The sequence below is a fragment of the Meles meles genome, chromosome 9, assembly GCF_922984935.1.
Source record: "Meles meles chromosome 9, mMelMel3.1 paternal haplotype, whole genome shotgun sequence".
In the NCBI taxonomy this organism is placed as follows: domain Eukaryota; kingdom Metazoa; phylum Chordata; class Mammalia; order Carnivora; family Mustelidae; genus Meles; species Meles meles.
Genome location: NC_060074.1, coordinates 68,502,698 through 68,521,105, shown reverse-complemented (window position 1 = coordinate 68,521,105; position 18,408 = coordinate 68,502,698).

The following is an 18,408-nucleotide window of genomic DNA, read 5'->3' as shown; positions in this document are numbered from 1 at the left end:
GAACCCATCTAAAGCATTATCATCATCATCATCACCATCATCTCCTTCTTTTAAGGCCAGCTGAGGAGCAACCTTAATTCCATCTGCACCTTAATTCCCTTTTGTCATGAGCAATATATTCATGAACTCCGATAGTTAGGATGTGAAAATCTTTGGAAGGCCATTACTGTGACTACCACACCTCTCAGTCAGACGGTAAACTCCTTGGTGTCACATTTTTCTATTTCTCACAGCAACAAGAATAGGTCTAAGTATAGATTGTGTTTTGGTTGGTTATTGAACACAGTAAAAGTGTCAAAGGGTGATCTATGGAGTTTTGGTGGTCTTTGATGTTCAGATATTATGCCAGTTGCATTAAAATTCAAGTATGAAAAATAGGGAGTTAAAAAAACCCAAAGAAATAATTTCCATTGCCTGTACAAGTTTATAATATTTGAAAAAAAAAAGAAGAAAAGAAATTTTGTGACAGCGTCTGCAAAAACAAGTGAGTAAGCCAAGAAAAAAGACACAGGGCCTGTGAAACAGAGAAGGCAATATAGGATGCGGGAGAAGGGAATTCTCAGCATTTAACAGGCACTTAACACAACCAAACCAGATGGGAGCTGGCCAACGTGGGACTCCAGTAGGATATCAGTAAAACAATTAAAATGGAACTGCTAGATTACTTGATGCCTCTAAATGAACTGGAAGGATGCTTATACTTCCCCAAAACTTACACAAATGAAAATCGGAGGCAATTATTGCCAGAAAAAAACAAATAATGTACCATAAAGCAAATGTATTTATGGTATACTGTGTAGCCTGCTGTGAATAGTGTTAACAGCATGATAATAATGTAAACATTGAATACTGATTGAATGAAATTATAACTCCATAGGAAGATGAAGAAGAGACGAAAGAGAGACTATGATGGTAAGAAACAAATTCTCATTTTCCATAGCAGATAGATAAAATCTAAAACTGAAGAAATAGTAGCCCAAGAGTATTATTTCAAACAAGGATAAATAGGGGCACTGGGTGGCTCAGTCAGTTAAGGGTCCAACTCTTGATTTCAGCTCAGGTCATTATCTCGGGGTCGTGAGATCGAGCCCCGCATTGGGCTCGGTGCTGAATGTGAAGCCTACTTAGGATTCTCTCTCTCCCTCTCCCTTTACCTTTCCCAGCTCATGTGTGTGCACTATCTCTTTCTCAAAAATTTTAAAAACAAAAACAAAAAAGAAAGAAAGATAAACAGGTAAAAGAACAGATATTATCAGTGGAGAAATTTGTGGCACAGCCTTTATACTATTATTTGACTGTTTAAATTACATATGTACATTAATTAAAAATTAAAACAGGGGCGCCTGGGTGGCTCAGTGTGTTAAGCTGCTGCCTTCGGCTCAGGTCATGATCTCAGGGTCCTGGGATCCAGTCCCATATCAGGCTCTCTGCTCGGCAGGGAGCCTGCTTCCCTCTCTCTCTCTCTCTGCCTGCCTCTTTGCCTACTTGTAATCTCTCTCTCTCTCTCTCTCTCGCTGTCAAATAAATAAATAAATAAATAAAACTTTAAAAAACAAAAATTAAAACAAAAATTTATCCACAGGGGCGCCTGTGTGGCTCAGTGGGTTAAGCCGCTGCCTTCGGCTCGGGTCATGATCTCAGGGTCCTGGGATCGAGTCCCGCATCGGGCTCTCTGCTCGGCAGGGAGCCTGCTTCCTCCTCTCTCTCTGCCTGCCTCTCTGCCTAATTGTGATTTCTCTCTGTCAAATAAATAAATAAAATCTTTAAAAAAAAAAAAATTTATCCACATTTTGAAAAACTAAAAAAACAATTGCAGGCATCATTTACAAAGGCAAAAATCTCTATATATGTCTCTCTCTTGTCTCTCTCACCTATGGCAAGTAGTAGTCCACAGAACAGAACATTCATTCTAATCAAAGTGATATTTGTTTTGTTTCTTGATTCTAAACACTCCAGAATGATTTAGCCAATTAACAAAGCAAATATCACCAAAGTGATATTTGTTTTGTTTCTTGATTCTAAACACTCCAGAATGATTTAGCCAATTAACAAAGCAATGAGATAGGCCAGGTTAAAGGTCCTGGTGGTGTCCGAACAGAGTGATGAGTAAGACTGGACTGGGATGGCAGGATACTTTAGGAAGAATTTAACAGAGATGAAGATGGTATCGACAAGGAAAAAGTCTTGCTTATGTTTCCGTCAAACAGAACTGTTCTCAATTGCCTGAGTGTGCCATGTTTTCTCTCTAGTCAGTTCTTCACATGCATTTATGAACCAACCATAACTAGTTTCATCACTGCTGATATTATCTTACATATCAGAAGATGCTGAGGACCAATGCATGTATTATGAACCCTTTTACCTTATGTGTGGAGACTGTCATGCTTACCTGGTGCGGGTTTTTTTTTTTTTTTTTTTTTTTATTTATTTGACAGAGATCACAAGTAGGCAGAGAGGCAGGCAGAGAGAGAGAGAGGGAAGCAGGATCCCTGCCAAGCAGAGAGCCCAAGGCGGGACTCCATCCCAGGACCCTGGGATCATGACCTGAGCGGAGGGCAGGGGCCCAACCCATTGAGCCACCCAGGCGTCCCCCCAGGTGCAGTTTAATAATTCTCAGAATGACCTATTTGGAGGAGATAATTCAGTTCAATTCAGCTTTAGCAAAACTTCCTCCCTTTGTTCTGGTATCTTATTTTTTTCATCTCTCCACCTTCCAATCTAATTATGATAAGCATTGGCTGGCCAACAATTTAAGCAGCAGTGAAACAAGATTTTGGAAATTAGAACTGTCTCAGGAATTTAGCAAATACGGTTATCCCAGCTTCTTGATTGTGTGAATTTTTTTCTTAGGTACCAAGGTTGTTGGGCAAGATACTAGATTTACAGGTTAGTTTTCTTCTACTTGTTTTCTGGGTTAATTAAGAGTCCCTAAACTTTGTTACACATTTTCCCACTAATTGGGGTTTGATTAGCTGGTCAGAACTGGAGCAATCAGCCCAAGCAAGCCAGGCAAAGGAAGCTGTGGAGGCAGCCTGAGGCAAAGCAACAGCATCCCGGGCCAAACAATGACAGTGGCTCCATCCTACTACAGTTCATTCATTCAGCCAGTACTTACTGAGCACCGCTGTGCCTGGCACTATTCTTGCTGCTGGGGCCACATCTGCACTGTCACAATTCTGCCCGATTGAATCTTTTTCAGATGCAGCCCTGCAAATGGAAAAGAATACAGTTAAAATTTCTATCCCCTAATAAAGATCCAACCCAGAGTTCTTACCTGGCTGCATTTGACCGCAAGTTTCATGGGAAACAGGCTTTCCCGTGAAGTCTGCAGTGTTCCCAGCTTCTGATGCCTTAGGGGAAACGAGCTTCATTTCCGCTGGAGTTCGTCTTCTTCAGACTGTTCGCCCACCCTACCACCTCCTGGGGAAAGAACTAGATTCCATGAAAAGCCACAGCTACTCTGTAGTAGAAATCAGTCCCTAATGATATTACACTTGCACAAATTGAAATGGGGTTAAAAGCTCAGATTGTGGATTCTTAGATTTCTTGCTAAGCTGGAAGCTTTTATAGGCTCACTTTAAATTGAGAGGCAGAGTTTAGACCCTTTTGTTACTTAAGAGACTGAGCAAATTAGCAAGTCCGAGGCAAATCTTTTTTGATTACTGAACTCTTACAAATGCCTTCTGGCCAAAGAATAACCTCTCTCCAAAGGGATATGTTCAGTGGGACCTTTTGCTTAAATTCATAAACTCTGTTAAAGCAAATCTCTCACATTTCCATTAAGTCAGTAAATTACTTCCAGGGGAAGAGGATAAAATGCCAACGATAAAATGGCTGGACTATATTAATGATGGGAGGTGGGGCTGCAAAGGTAGAAGAATTGATGCTACATTTACGGTGCAGAGAATTTCAGGCTCTTTCACGTGCTGGGCTAAATGTAAATGATGTCACCTTCTCCTCCCCTAGCGAGAGGCAAAGTTATCAGGCTGCAGAAGCTTCACTGAATGCGTTGTGTGGCTGACATTAAAATGACTACAAGGTTATTTCTTTCCATATCTATTCCCTTGGAAATTTTTTCAAGATTTTATTGTAGATGGGAAAAATGCATAATGCTACAGGAAACAAAGCCCTAGACACATTCTTGCTACTGGATTATTGCCATTCTATCTCAATGCTGATTGAAATCCAAGACTTGGTATCAAAGCCTTAATGAGATGCTGGCAAATATCTTTCTGCCCCACTGGAAATGTAATCTTTCTATTGAACATTTTGTCCCAGTGAATTTCATCTGCAATAGCATTTTGCATTTGAATCAGAGAGGTCAGTGCTTGATAGCAGACCACGTGGTGCTGGCTCTGTTCGCTTTGGGATGAAATTGATCCCCAAAGGTGTTCAAAGTACAGCAGCGAGTCATTATATATAATTAGCTCATTGTTTCATTCAGACGATTAAAGTCATAACTGCTGCTCAGTTTGTTGTGTTTCTAAAAATCAGATTTTCCTATCAAAATGACTTACCACTTCCCATGTCCACAATGCTCCCAAATATAGAGAATTAGTACACTGTCTCTAAAATGCATCTTCTATGTTCAAATTAATTTACTTAAGGAAACTCATGTATGTCATAACAGTTGTCCCTAAAAGGGTCATATTTTTCTAGATTTTTCTTAGTTTTATTTGAAGTAGCTCATGCTGTGAACTTAGGCTAAAATTTAAAGTTAAAACACTATGTTTATTGTTTAACCATTAGCGACTCCTGAGCCTTTGAACTGAGTTAATTACCAAGCAAAGTGCTAAACTGTATTCTTATTTGCTAAGGTTGAAATAGCAGAAAAGAGAGCATCCAGCTAGTTGTCTTCTATACAGATTACAAGCAATAACAAAACACACTTGCAAATATTTGGCTTGGGAATTAATTTAGTAAGCAATAAAGCATATTTCTAGAGTAAATGAGCAATAAAGCATATTTCTAGAGTAAATGTTAGATATGTGTGTGCAGGTATGCATATGCATATACATATATGTTGCATACATTGTGTGTGTGTGTGTATGTGTGTGTGTGTGTGTGTGTGTGTATACATGTTTTTACGGTAAATGTTTACCACCAAAATATAAAAATTGTTGCTTTTCATGCTGGAGCTAACATCAAAAGATTAAGCATTTAACTGCTATGTGGGCATGGATTTTACAAGTAAATTTGCACATCAAAAAGGCCTAGCATATTCCCTTTTAAATTCACTCAATTTAAATAGTGACAGCTTACTGTTCTATGCAATATGATCAATTTAATCAAAAAATGAATAGAATTACTAGAGAGGTTTGCCTATATAAACAGACCAAAAGATTGGGCTACAAACCCAGTTATTGGGATTCTGAGTATAGAAGAAATTCAAGAAAATGATCCATTAGTAAATAAAAGAATTTTAACTTTGAGTAAAAATAAGACATATGACAATTGGTTATGAATCTGTTAAATATGGAGAAAAAAGTAAAAATTTTGGTATGATAATTTAGTAGGCCAACTATTTTCTCTAAGTAGAAAATTAATTCATAAAATATTTATTTATTTTTTTAAAAGATTTTATTTATTTGACAGGCAGAGACCACAAGCAGGCAGAGAGAGTTGGGGCGGGGGAGCAGGCTCCCCGCTGAGCAGAGAGCCTGATGTGGGGCTCGATCCCAGAACTCTGGGATCATGACCTGAGCTGAAGGCAGAGGCTTTAACCCACTGAGCCACCCAAGCACCCCAATTCATAAAAATATTTAAATGTGCCTGCTGAATTATACAACCTATGTTTAAAAACTTACCATTGTACAAGCACTTTGAACCAGTGATTCCACTTTTCAAAAACTATACTAAGGAGATTAGGAATTTAAAAAGGAGGTATAAAGGAATTTAGTTACAATTATTATAGTGCTGTTAATTATTATTTTTTAAATTTTATTTATTTGACAGAGAGAAATCACAACTAGGCAGAGAGGCAGACAGAGAGAAAGGAGGAAGCAGGCTCCCTGCAGAGCAGAGAGCCTGATGCGGGGCTCGATCCCAGGACCCCGGGATCATGACCTGAGCCCAAGGCAGAGGCTTTAACCAACTGAGCCACCCAGGTGCCCTATAGTGCTGTTAATTATAAAAACAAAAACATTGGAAAAGTCCAACAATCTCACACTAATGGTTTAATTATGCGCATTTAATATAAAGCATATAGAGCCTACATAATAGAATACTATGTAGCTATTAAAATTACATTATAGAAATATAATTGCAGAATTATTGATATGGAAATATATGTGTAATGTTATACTGCCTTAAAAAAATGCAGTTTATACAAGAGTATATATGTATGGTCCCACATACGTGAATATACGTATGGATGCATATGTGTGTATTTTCGGGAAAAGTAGCCACCAAGATAAAGTGTGATTTCTAAGTGGTGGGTTATGTGTGCTTTTTTATTTTCATTTTGTTTCTCTTTTTTGATTTGCACATTTAAAAAATCACAACAGAAACGAATTGCTCCATAGTGCCAGAAGCATTGTGTATTATTCCAGCCACAATTAAAGCTGGCTTTGACATTATCCTCTTAAAACCAAGGGAATCCGGGGCGCCTGGGTGGCTCAGTGGGTTGGGCCGCTGCCTTCGGCTCGGGTCATGGTCTCGGGGTCCTGGGATCGAGTCCCGCGTCGGGCTCTCTGCTCCGCAGGGAGCCTGCTTCCCTCTCTCTCTCTCTCTGCCTGCCTCTCTGCCTACTTGTGATCTCTCTCTGTCAAATAAATAAATAAAATCTTAAAAAAAAAAACAAGGGAATCCAATCAGTAATTCTCTGACCCCTTCCCTTTTCTTGAGATTATAAAAGAACCCCCAGGACATTGGAGAAGGGCCTCTGCTGTGGAGTTCATTGTGGTTGGTTCTCCTGATTCTCCTCACCAATGTAGCATGTTCCTTTTTTTTTTTTTTTTAAAGTAAATTACCTTGTTATGCCTTTTGTTTTCAAAAGTGTGCTTGATGCCTTTTTTTGAAGCTATTGACATTTAAACATTATTTAAAAATTTATAAGAACTACAACAAACTATTCTTAATAGTTTCAGGCAATAAATGGTACCAATGAAAGTACAATCCTTATCCCCAAGAAACAATTAAATTAGCTATTTTTTACTGCTTCTTGGAGAAAGGTGAAAAGCAGGTCTATAGACAGGAGAGATTTGCTCAGGGTAGTCTTGCTACATGTCTCCCTCAGCTCCCACCACCTCCCATATCCACCCTCTCCAACCCTTGCCACTAATGCAATGCTGGGCATTCTGGTCATCAGTTGGACCAAACAACATTAGATTGAAATCCTTCTCCAGCTGAATGGACCAGACTTAATGCTAGGAGATCACTGGACAGCTAGGAGATCAACTGGCTGCAGTTGGCTTAGTGACTGACCATGAACAGCTCCTTGAAAACAAACCAAATAATCCTATGTTGTTTCTTGGTGGCTGGCTCCAAAGGATTTGTTTCTGTAAGACCTGAAGGAGGAAGGAACCTTTATACCAAAGGTCCCTAATATTGACAGCACCCACCAGACTCAAAAGGGCTACAGAGACAAGCAGACTGAAGTCCAGAAGACCTGACAGAGTAAAGACCATCCTGGTAACAGTCTGTTGGGCACCTGGCAGTTACATTTGAGTCCTATCCTTGTCACACTACTGTGTCCTTTCAGTGAGAGCACAACTTAATTGGATACAGGTTGCTTAGTTCATGGTTTGGGGTTTAGATATTTAGTTGAGATTAGCAAATGAGACCCCTAATAATGGCTGTCCAGCATGTAATGGATTGCTTTACAACCAAGAAGTGGTCAATTGCCCTCCATCTTCACTAAAGGCAGGCTGAGAGCCTGAATTACAGCCTGAGAAAGTTCAATTGCCATTTCAAAGAGCCAGTCACTTAGGTATTGATTACCTGTGTTTCTCTTCAGTGTTAAAATCTACTCTTTATTAAGCACTTACGATGCATTAGGTTCTGTGCTAAACATTTCACACGCTTTGTTTCTCCACTAAGTTTGTACAATGACTCTGTATGGTAGGTCTTACATCCCCCAAAGCACAGGTCAAAGAACTGATGTTTTATGATTTGAATTCTTTTTCATGTTTACATAGGACATAGTTAAATGATGGATCCAGGTATGTCTTATTTCAGAACTCTATCCTTAACTGCTACTTTTAAACCATTTAGGATGCTTTTGGCCCTAAGACACAGAAAAACCCCAACTCCAGTTGCCCTCAACAGTAAACAAAAAATGCCATAACTAACATAACCAGAGGTCAGAGGGAATGTAACTCCCCTGGGGCCCAGTTCGTCTTTACAGAGATTCTCTTGGCTCTGCCCACCCTCACCTCCTATGTTTTGGCCTCATTCCCAGGCTGATCCCCCGATGGCTCATGAGTCCAGGCATCATATCCAGATACAACAACATCCAGAGAAGAGATGGACTGTATATTTTTTTGTCTCTCTTTTGAGAATAAAATGAGGAGAACTTTCCTGAAAAGCTCCTCCTCCCCTAGAATTTCTCTCATGTCTGTTTTACCAAGAATAGGTCACATCTACAGTCTTCAACTACTTTCTGAGACGAGGAATAGGATTACGATAGATTCACCCTCTGGGGTTAAACAGATTCTGATATCTTGGGAGCTTGGACCACTCTACCGTAACTGTTATTAATTAATTGGACTCACAGACAAATTTTAGACCTACCATTAGCAAGGTCATGAACTTTAGATATTAGCACTACCCACAAGCTTTAGCTTATTTTCTATCTCAGTTTTCTCACCTTCTTAGCTTTTTTAAAATATTGAAATATGGGGCGCCTGGGTGGCTCAGTGGGTTAAGCCGCTGCCTTCGGCTTAGGTCATGATCTCAGGGTCCTGGGATCGAGTCCCACATCGGGCTCTCTGCTCGGCAGGGAGCCTGCTTCCCTCTCTCTCTCTCTCTCTCTGCCTGCCTCTCTGTCTACCTGTGATCTCTCTCTCTCGCTGTCAAATAAATAAATAAATAAAATCTTTAAAAAAATATTGAAATATGTGTTTTATTATAAATGACACAAATCTTTTTTAGAATGAGGTGGAGTAAAACCAGTAATGATTAGCTACTTCAACACTTAAATTTAAAAATATTGCAAACTAACCTGTTTCGTTATCTGTAAACTTCTTTAATGGAACAGGGCTAGTACAAATTATATGCATACATATGAAATTTCTGGACTATTCTGCAAAGCTGGGTTATGTTTTTAGGAGGAACTCCCTGATAGTGATCATTGCTAAGCCTAGGATCTGACATCTCTAGAGGTCTCTGCGTATATATAAGATTAAAACCCTACATCTCTGGATGGAGCAGTTTTGCTGGATGAAGAGGGCTCAATTAGTCAATTATTTATTCAAACCCATCTCTTGGGCCACCTGGGTGGCTCAGTCAGTTAAGTGTCTGCCTTCAGCTCAGGTCATGGTCCCATGGTCCTGGGATCAAGTCGGGTTCCCTGATTGGGAGGGCATCTGCTTCTCCCTCTCCCTCTGCACTCACCTCCATTTGTGCTCTTTCTCACTCCCTCTCTCTCAAATAAATAAACCTTTAAAAAAAAAACACCTTTTATTTTTCTAGACACTGAGCAGGGGAGGAAAGTACGAGTTCAGATTCTGTCCTAAAGAACTTTACAAACTGGATGGGGAGACAACAAGCCCTACCTAAAACAATCGAAGTCACATACACTACATGATTCAGGCAACTGTGGCATGAGCTCTCACTTCTCCTGTTGGCAGTGAAAGGATGTTGAGCTGCATATAATGTTTTGTTCTGACAGTGCCTTAACATTCTATAATCTTACGATGCTTCTAACACTGTTAATCTGTCATTATTTCCTCTTTCCATGTCTCTATATTGAGATTTAAAAAGGTCAAGAGATGGACCTAAAACAGTATGGAAAGTCTAGAGAAACAAACAGACTAGTCTAGAATCAACACAGACTCTGCGAGATCAGGACGTTCAGTTGATGGATTTTGCGGGTGCTTTTGCTGGGGGAAAAGTGAAAATCACAGCAAAAGCAGCTTATGTCATGTTGGGATTTATTCAAAACAGAAGAGACTTTCCAGGTCAAGTTGTGAGGTCTTCTCCTAAGCCCTTAGTATCTGCAACTAACAAATGAGGCCCCAGGATGGTCAGCTTTAGGCACTGAGAGATCCTGATCTACCAAAGAAAGATTCAAATATGTTCACTGTGACATACTTAAGAAAGAAAGCACCAGGCATGCAGTAGGTGATCAGTAAATATTGATGTAACTGAATAAATTGAGTGAGTGAAACGATAAATGAGTGGATAAATGAACGAATGATTTTCATCAAAGTGTTTCAGGCTGGGTTCCCTGTTAAGCAGACTGAGGAGAAATAGAAGTAGGAGGGAGAAGGGAATGTGGGTAGAGGAGGAGGAAGAAGAGGAGGAGGAAGGGAAAATGGAACAGAAAGAGAAGGAAGAAGAAAAAAAAAAGAGAGAGAGAGAAGGAAGAGGACGAGGAAGAGGAGGATGATCAGACAGAAAAGTTGAGCTCTGGTATAGTCTGAAATGAAGACCTCACCTCACCTCACAGTGAGGCTCTGAAACTGGAGTGTTTTTGCAGTGCTGTTCCAAGCTGGCCCAAGAAGGCCTGGTCTCTACAGCCCCTTTGATCACTTTGATCCACTTTATATATACTTTCTTTCTTTTTTTTTTTTTTAAGGATTTTATTCATTTACTTAATAGAGAGAGAAAGATCACAAGTAGGCAGAGAGGCAGGCAAAGGGGGGGGGGGGGAAGCAGGCTCCCCGCTGAGCAGAGAGCCTGATGTAGGGCTCCATCCCAGGACTCTGAGATCATGACCTGAAACAAAGGCAGAAGCTTAACCCATGGAGCCACCCAGATGCCCCTATATCCACTTTCTTATGGGCTGTCCATAGAAGGAAGCCTTAGGCAAAGCAGATCCCCAAAGAGGCAATGCCCAAAGAAGACTGGCAGGAGAGACTGCCTTCTGGTAGCCATAGCAGTAGTTAGAGAAATAAGTCTGCAGCAGATTGAATAGTGATCACCAGAAAGAGATATCCACATCCTAACTCCCACAACCTGTGAATGTGACCTCCTTTGAAAAAAGGAGCCTTTGCAGATGTAATTAAGTTGAAGATCTCATGATGAGATCATCCTGGCCTACCCAAATGGCCCCTAAATCCATGACAAGTGTCCCCCTAAGAGACAGAAGAGAAGACAAAGAGACACAGAAAAGAAGGCCAGGAGAGGACAGAGGCTGGAGTTCTCCAACCCAAAGCCAAGAAACACCTAGAGCCACAAGACATTAGAAGAAACAAGGATTCTACTGTCGAGTCTTTGGAAGGAGTGAGGTCCTACTTCACTTGGATTTCAGACTTCTGGTCTCCAGAACTGGGAGAAAATAAGTTTCTGTCGTTTGAAGCTACCCAGTTTATGGCTTTTCCCCCCATCATTCCTAGAAAACCAACACTAAGTCCTTCTTCCTGAATGGGTATTTGGGTAACTCATCACAGTGTCCACCAACACTGGGATTGAGAAAAATGGCATTTCTGGTTAAAATCTATGGAAACTCAGAAATTCTTTGGAATATTCCAATTCAATTAAGGTTTTTTGGGAAGGGCCTGCTCACAAGAAGTGATACAAAACAGACACTGACAATCCTAACAATCATTAAGGTCACATAGATTCTGAGGCTGGTTATCTGCTCTCAGCATAAAATGGCCTAATTGACAGCAGGACCTTGTAGAATTCCTAAAGAGGGAGGCTTACTTGGTAGTCTCTCAGAGAGACCTACTTTACATTCATTCTTACCTTGAAATGGTATTTTTGCTATAGTATGCCTTATTTCCAAAGAAATATTTCTTGTTCTAATATGGTAGCTGTGCATTTATAGCCTTTTTATTTAAAAAGCCAAATTATACACATTATGTGTCTGTAATTGCTTATAAACTGTGTATGGTATAATTTAATTATATTTTGAATAAGAGATTTGCATTTTTTTGTAAGAGCATTTGGTATTTAGCTACAAAGTTACTAAAAAAATATCAAATTGACATAGAGGGTTTTAAAATATTTACATTTCAACTAAAATAAAGGAAAAAAAGGTCCCAGATTTTTCTTACAGAGAATTAAAGTAATCATTACCATTCAGAAATAATGATCCATCAAGAAAATTGCATTTGTGCTATCTGAAAGAAGAGAGGATATATGTCTATGAAATATAAAGCATAGAACTAAAGGTTCATAGAAAAACCTGGAAAATCATCATAGCTTATTTGTGAAAAGGCTCTTGCCCTCATGAAATTTTGATGTGTTCTTTTCATAACTGAATTGTTTCCCTTCATTGTTGAGTGTCACAAGGCAGAGAGGTCTAAAATTACCGTGTTATGAATGTGACTGAATTGATTTCAAAAATATTTCAAAATAAGTAGTTATTAACAGAGGACTGAAATTCTCATTTAACAATCAGTATTATTTTAAATGACTGCAAGATTTTTTTTTCACATCTAGGCAGTACTAATTGGTCACACTGAACACAAAGAAATGTTATATTTGGAAATGTTAAAAACATCAGTTAAAATATCTTGAAACTTGGGCTTCAGTACAATTTCCTTGATGCTTTTAAGTCCAAGAAGCTCTCTAAGGAAGAAGAAAGTGAATAGAGCAGGAGGGAACAAATAAAGAGACAGGAGGAAGAGGTGTGGGTAAGGAAGACTTGGGAGTGGGATGAAAGGAATCAAATTAAAAAGCACAGAAACAAATGGGACAAGCATTCAAAGAAGAGATTTCCAGTCTTAAACTCTTCTAGATAATAGAAAATCAGAGAACACTACCTAACTCATTTTGGAAAGCAAGTATTGCCATAATACCAAAGGGCAGATATGGGCCCTCTAAGGATAAACATTTACAGGGTAATTTTTCTCATGAACATGGATGTACAAATCACAGATAAAATGTTGGCAGCCTGAGTTTAGCAATGTATAAAAAAGGTAATAAACCATGATGCAATTAAGCTTATTTCAGGAAAGCAGAATTAGTTCAACATAGAAAATCTTTTATCATTGCCATATTAACCAAATAAAGGAGAAAGAGCACAAGAATGTTTTGACCAATGTAGAAAAAATGTTTGACATATAGCAACAAGAATTCATGATTTTAAGCAATGCTTAGCAAACCAGGAATGGGAAGAACTTTCATTCTGATAAAAAGCAGCTACCAATTACATAGAATAAACATTAAATGTGAAATATTTCCTCTCCTCTCTGAAGTCCCTCTTTTTAAAGTCATGAATGAGACAAGGATGCCCACTGTTATTACTACTTCCAGTTCAGTATTGTATTGGAGATATAATGGGAGAAGGAAAGGAGAATAAGAAGTAAAATTGCCAATATTTTCAGGGAATATGTTTGTTTACACAGAAAATCTAAAAGAACACACAAATTATTACAAATCCAGATTGCCCCAGTCAACACATTTCTAGAATCCACAAACAGAAAATATAATTCTAAAAATATTCATCATCTAAATATTGTATTAAAAATACCTATGACTAGGGGCACCTGGGTGGCTCAGTGGGTTAAAGCCTCAGCCTCTGGCTCGGGTCGTGATCCTAGAGTCCTGGGATCGAGCCCCACATTGGGCTCTCTGCTCAGCGGAGAGCCTGCTTCCCTTCCTCTCTCTGCCTACTTGTTACCTTTGTCAAATAAATAAATAAATAATCTTTAAAAAAAAATTTAATACCTATGAATAGATATTAAAGGAAGATAGTAAATGAAAATATTAAATGAGACTTAAGCAAAAAGAAGAGAAATAATAATAGGAAGAGAGAACCAGTATCATAATGGTATAAATATTCTCCAAATTGATCTAAAAATCAATGTAATTCCAACTAAAATCCCAACAGAGCTTGGCAAGCTAATTCTAAAATCAGGTGTGGAATAGCAAAGGTCAAGAAATACCCAGACACACATGCACACACACACACACAAAAAAAAAAAGAAAAAGAAAAGAAATACCAAGACACTCTAGAAGGATAACAAAATGAGGAAATCTGCTCTTCCCTGATATTAAAACTTAATATAAAGCTATAGTAATTATGCCACTATGGGATTGGTATAGGGGTAAATAGAATGTAGAGTCTAGAAGTTGACCCACACATATGTGGAAACTTGCTCTAGCACAGAAGTGGTATTATAGACCACTCAGAAAAGGAGAGTTTGTCAATTAATGGTACTAGAAAACTATATGGAAAAAAAATGAAATTGGAATCTATACCCTACACCATACCCCAAATTTCAGTTTCAGTTTGCGCTAAAGATTCAAATGTGAAAAGTAAATTTTTTTGTTTTTTAGAAAAAATTATGGGGGGCGCCTGGGTGGCTCAGTGGGTTAAAGCCTCTGCCTTCGGCTCAGGTCATGATCCCAGGGTTCTGGGATAGAGCCCCGCATCGGACTCTCTGCTCTGCGGACAGCCTGCTTCCTCCTCTCTCTCTCTGCCTGCCTCTCTGCCTACTTGTGATCTCTGTCAAATAAATAAATAAAATCTTTAAAAAAAAAGAAAAAAGAAAAAATTATGGAAGAAATATTTTATGGCCCCAGTTTCTTAAACTAGATTCACAAAGTTCTAACAGAGGAAGTTTGATGAATTTTAGTACATTAAAATTAAGAACCCTTGATTATCAAAGAGCCACCATTAATAAGCCAATAGGCACATGAAAAGATGCTCAATATTACTAATCATCAGGGGAATGCAAATCAAAATCACAATGAGGTATCACCTTATACCTATTAGCTAAAATAAAAAACACAAGAAATAATTAATGTTGGTAAGGATGTGGAAAAGGAGGAACTGTACTAGAATGTAAATTGGTAAGCTACTATGGAAAACAGTATGGAGGTTCCTCCAAAAATTAAAAATAGAGGTACCATATGATCTGGCAATTCCTCTAGTGAGCATTTATCTGAAGAAAAGGAAACACTAATTCCAAAAGATATATGCATCCCTTATGTTCATTGCAACCTTATTTACAACAGCTAAGATATGCAAACAACCCAAGTATCCACTTATACATAAGTGGATAAATAAGATTAGATAGATAGATAGATATAGATATATATGACATACAGATATATATATATATATATATATCTGTGTGTGTGTGTGACAAAGACAAATACTGCATGATTTCATTTGTATATGAAATCTAAAAAACAAAACAAACAAAACAAAACAAAACTCAGACTTATAGATAGAAGAGATTTGTGGTTGCCAGAGGGGGGTTGTGGAGGTGAAAAGGATTAAGAATTTCCAGTTATAAAATAACTAAGCACTGAGTGTTATACACAACTGATAAATTATTGAATACTACATCTGAAACTAAGTATGTATTATGTTGGCTAACTGAATTTAAACTAAAAAAAAAAAGGCCCCAATAACTTGCAAGAAAAATAACTAAGTTGTAGGTATTTAATGTACAACATGGGAAATATAGTCAATAATATTGTATTAATTTACAGATTGTAATGTACTAATTGTGGTGACCATTTATCAATGTATACAAATGTCAAATCACTATACCTGAAACTAATATGACATTGAATGTCAAGCATACCTCAATAAAAAATGAAAAGACAAGTCATAATCTGGAAGACGATATTTGTAACACACATAATGAATATATTGGCATCCAGAACATATAAAAATGTTAAGAAATCAATATAAAAAGATAATAACAACCCAAAAGAAAAATGAGCAGAAAGCATGAGCAGGCATTTCACAGACATATAATATGACTGCCCCAAAAATGTATGAAAAACATGCTAATCTTAGTAGTAATCAGGGAAACACAAAGTAAGATCATAAGAAGTTATCAGTTTTCATCCTCCATATTGGCAAACATTTCAAAGTTGGAAAATATCAAATGCTAGTTAGGATATGATGCAAAAAGAACTCTCATATACTATTGGTAAAAATATAAACTGATATAGCTGTTTTGCAAAAGAGTTTGCCATTATCTCATAAAAATAAAGATGGGCATCCTCTGATTCCATTCCCTGTATGTATACCCAGAAGAAATACATTCATATGTTCATCAAAAACAATGATATTCATATTACTCAAGAATTGGAAACAACTCAAATGTCCTTCAACAAAAGAATGGATACAAAAAAAAAAGAAAGGATACAAAATGGCAGTATGTTTATCCTTTGGACTCTCATGGAACAATATAAATGAACTATGACTACTCAGATCAAGAGCTGAGTCTTATAAACATGATACTCAGATGAAGTTGAGATGTAGAGCTAGCTGCAGAAATAAAAAGTACATTATATGAAGCCCAAAACATGCAAAACTAAACCACATATCTTTTAGCACTGCAACTCCCCGTGGTAAAGCAATAAAGTTAAAACAAGAGAATCGTAAGCATAATTTCAGGATAATGATTCTCTTTGGAGTGGAGGGCAGGACTAGGGAGAGGCAAATAATGGGCAAATGTGGGTACATGGGAGTTCATTTTATTTTTTTAGATAAAATATACATGTATTTTTAGTTTGTGAAACATTTCAAAGAGAGGAAGTCAACACCACCTCAGCTACATTCCTAGAACTAAAATAAGTCTGATTTTACAAATGGGTCAAGTGAGGTCCTTACTTATCAGAGTAATCCATTTGTGACGTGCTGATATTAGTAACCTGAGGGAAAAGGAAATAACCACAAGAAAGAGGAAGTTAGAAATTAAAATGATGGGAAGAAAGAGAGAGAATAGGAAAGAAGAAACTTCCAGGTAGGATAGGTTTAGAAATACGTTTTGGTGTTTTAAAAATCTAATCACCACCTCTTTAACCAATCTGCTAAAAAAGAATGCCCTAGAGACATCATCAATTCACATTCTGTAATGCAGAAAGAAAACATCTGCTTGGTGTCTTGTCTCTGGAAATCAGATAGAAAACACTGACTACCTGGCAGAACCCATAGTCATCTTTGATTAGCACATTTTTTAAAAAATACAGTATTTTTTTAAGTGCTGTTATAGGTTTATTTATCCATTTACCTACTGGAGAATGTCTTGGTTGCTTCTGACTTTGGGCAATTATGAATGAAGTTGCTATAAACGTCCATGTGCAGGTTTCTGTGTGTACATAAGTTTTCAACTTCTTTGGGTAAATGCCAAGGATTCAACTGCTGGATCATCTTGTAAGAGTGTGTTTTGTTTTGTAAACCACTAAACTGTCTTCCACAGTGTCTGTACCATTTTGCCTTCTCACCATCAGTGAAGAAGAGTGTCTGTTTTTCCACATCCTTGTCAGCATTTGGTGTTGTCAGTGTTCCAGATTTTGGCCATTCTAATAGGGGTTTAGTGGTATTTCATTGTTGTTTTCATTTGCATTTCCCTGATGACATATAATGTGGAGCATCTTTCCATGTGCTTACTTATCACCTGTACATCTTTTTTGGTGAGAGGTCTATTAGGATCTTTTAACCACTTTTTAATCAGGCTGTTTGTTTTCTTGCTGAGTTTTAACAGTTTTTCATGTATTTTGGATAACAGTCCTTTGTCAGATATGGCTTTTGCAAATATTTTCCTTGTGGTTTTCTCATTTTCTTGACACTTCAAATAGCAGAAATTTTTCATTTTAATGAACTCTAGTTTATTAATTATTTCTTTCATGAATTGTGCCTTTTTCATGTCTAAAAAGTCATTGCCAGGCTTCTGAATTGGTGAGGACATGGAGATTCTGGGAGGTGGTACAACTGGACAGGACATGGAAGCTTCTCCCCACTTTTCACACATCTTACCCTATGCATCTCTTCCATTTGGCTACCCCTGTAACCTTTCATGATAAACCAGTAATCTAGAGGCCCCAGGGAATGGTGGAAAGATACGGGGTCTGAGACCAGTGTTGGGCTTTGATCCTGTTTCTGTCTCTTCACAGCCCTGAAGCTTTGGGCAGTTCACTAACTCTGTCTCACTTCTCTACGTTGTAGGATAATCCGTCTGGCATATAAAAAATAATCAGTAAATGATAGACACTCTAAACGCGCTAACCCAATCTCAAAAAAAAAAAAAAAAAGTCATTGCCATACTCAAGATTATCTAGGTATTCTCCTATGTTATCTTCTAGCATTTTCACAGTTTTGCATTTTTAAATATAAGTTTTTGATTTATTTTAATTTTTATGATGGGTATAAGGTCTGCGTCCAGATTTCTTTTTGCATGTAGATGTCCACTTGCCCAAGTACCACTGTTGAAAAGATTATCTTTGATCCATTGTATTGTCTCTACTTTTTGACAAAGATCAGTTGACTATATTTATGTGGGTCTATTTCTAGGCTCTCTATTCTAATCTGTGGATCTATTTGTGTAT